Below are 2,743 nucleotides of genomic sequence, written 5' to 3'. Positions count from 1 at the left end.
ACTTCACATCCCCACCATCAGTGTATGAGACTTCCAGTTACTTCACAGACTCAGACACAATTGGTATAGTCAGTTGCTTTCATTTCAGCCATTTTTTTAACACTTTAACCAACCTTTAATTTCAAAAGAAATTAATCTAGAATGGTCAGTAATATACAACATCCTTTTATGTTTCTTTCATAGGTATCTATGTAATACAAGTTTATTTGTATGTTTGTAATATATAATAACCTATCTTAGATATGAGTCCTAAAAGGATGAACATATTTTCTTGCAACTACTACTTTATGCCTATGAAGGGTATGAGCTTGTAATATCCTCCTGTCTTACACCCAAGTTAATGACAGTGTCCTCTCAAAGTTTTTCATAAATTATTAATGACCTAATTTCATTTAAAAAATGATTTCAGCAAATATGAAAATAGAAAATCCTATTATTCTTTATCCATTCATAATATGAGAAAAAAAGAGATGATACATTCCTCTACAGAAAAAGTGGGTTTAGAGAACAGTTCTGATAGTATTTCACATGGCAAAGTATCAAAAAGCCTAAAAAGCAGCCCCCTTGCTCAGGGGGATAAAATGATTTCAATGTATTTCTCTTCTGAATTGCTTAGTAACTCCAAGTGATTTTCAAATTGGGGGCAGATTGCTAGCATTGAGTTAATAAAATTTAGATCTATCTTGAATAGGGACATTATAGAAACCAAGAACATCTCTAATCCTGCACAACTGGTGGAGTCTGGAATTAGGGACTACATGACCCAAGTCATAAGCTAAATGTGCCAAAAGATTGAACTGTAGACAACCATCTTCCAGGGAAATGTCTTGCCAATTACTAGGAAAAAATGAGCCAAAAACTTATTTAACATAAGATTCCAAACGACTCTGGAGACCTTCGGGTGGTGTATATGTTTGGCTTCATAAGGGTGGACGCACTGGGATAGGTTCTTTTTTCACCTCTTTTACTGTCTCAGCAACCACTGGCTCTTTCTCTTTTCTGGATTGAGACCAAAATTCTCTTCAGGTGCCCCTGAGACTGTCCACATAAAGACTCTTCTGATAATGCTGGACACAGATTGCACCACCATCTTCAATGAGATCCATTTCAGCCATTCTAATGAGAGTGTAGGGGTAGCTCACTGTGGATTTAATTTGCATTTCCCTAAAGTCTAAAGTTAGTAAGCCTCTTTGCATGTGCTTATTTGCCATCTTTCTATCTTCTTTGGTGAAGAGTCTGTTTAAATCTTGACCATTTTTAATTGGGTTGTCCCTCTTTTTATTATTGAGTTGTAAGATAGCTTCATATATTCTGGGTGCAGGTCCTTTGTTAGATACATGTTTTACAAACATTTTTTCCCAATTTGTGGCTCATCTTTTCATTTTTTTAACAGTGTTATAATTAGAATTCATGCTTTTGTAGTATATTTAAAATTTTGCAAATCTATCGTCACTAACATTTTCTCACCTATGTTTTTCTCCAGAAGTTTTGCAGTTTTAGATTTGACAAGGGGTCTATAATCTATTTTGAGTTGATTTTTATAAACGATATGAGGTAGAGATCAACATTCTGTTTTTTGGGGGGGGGGTTTTGTAGTTTTTGCATATGAATATCTAATTATTGCAGAGCCATTTCTTGAAAAGATCATCATTTCCTAATTTGCTTGTCATAGCATCATTACCAAAAATAGGTTTCTATGTACTGATCATTTCTGGATTCTCTGTTTTGCTTCATTGATCTTTGGTTTATCTTGACACCAGTAACACATTGTTTTGATTACTATAACTACCTATAATAGTAAGCCTTGAAATCAGGTAGTGTTAGCCATTCAACTTTGTTCCTATTTTTAAAATTTTGATTTGGCTATTCAAAGCCCCTCGAACTTCCATATATATTTTAAATCAGTCTGTCAATGTCTACAAAAAAAAGCCTTCTGGAATTGCAATTTGAGTGTGTTGAACCTATAGATTACTTAAGAGAATGTTGTTTTAACAATATTATGTTTTGACTCATAAACATGATATATATTCCCCACTCAACTAAGATCTTCTTTAATTGATCTCAGCAATACTTTATAGTTTTTAGTGTATAGGTCTTGCATATCTATTGTCAAATTTATTTCTAAGTATTTCCTGTGTCTCGATATTACTATAAATGATATTTTGATTTTCAATTGCTAATTCTTAGTACACAGAACTATAACTAGTTTTTGTATATTGACCTTGTATCCAACAACCTTAATGAACTCATTTATTATAGCAGCTCTTTTGTAGATCCTGTAGAATTTTCTAAATAATCATGTTGTCTCCAAGTATAAGGCAATTTTACTTCTTCTTTTCCTGTGTGTTTGCTTTCAATTTCTTTAATTTCCAAGCAGCTTTGCTCTCACTGTCTGAATTGATAAAAATGTGTGTGAGGTTTCATGAGTCAAACAGACATTGCTCAAAGTAGTTAGACTTAAATCATTTTACTGGAAGCCACCCAGAGTCTCAAGTACAGAAGGAAACCATGGCAGCAGCAGGATATGAAGTGGATGGCCTGGAGCAGGAGCTGGGAGCAGGGAAATTGAGGGTGATTGAACTAAAGCCAGACCTCCAATGCCAAGGAACCAGCCCTGAGGAGGCTTCCACCTTGGAGCCTCTACCCCCATGAAATCGAAAATTTAGACACTCGCCATCCAGTGGGCATCAGTGATCAGGCAGTCAGTGTTGGACAGGGAAGTATCAACAACCAACAGAACAAC

General features: G+C 35.0%; 1 pseudogene; it reads right to left on the bottom strand.

Moving 5' to 3' along the window:
* Nucleotides 1-612: 612 nt before the first annotated feature.
* LOC101128158 (large ribosomal subunit protein mL50-like) lies at nt 613-1,090 on the bottom strand (annotated as a pseudogene).
* Nucleotides 1,091-2,743: the final 1,653 nt, after the last annotated feature.

The sequence above is a fragment of the Gorilla gorilla genome, chromosome 8, assembly GCF_029281585.2.
Source record: "Gorilla gorilla gorilla isolate KB3781 chromosome 8, NHGRI_mGorGor1-v2.1_pri, whole genome shotgun sequence".
NCBI classification, from domain to species: Eukaryota; Metazoa; Chordata; class Mammalia; order Primates; family Hominidae; genus Gorilla; species Gorilla gorilla.
Note: the sequence above shows the minus strand (reverse complement) of the source record. Positions and strands in the feature narration are given on the sequence as shown.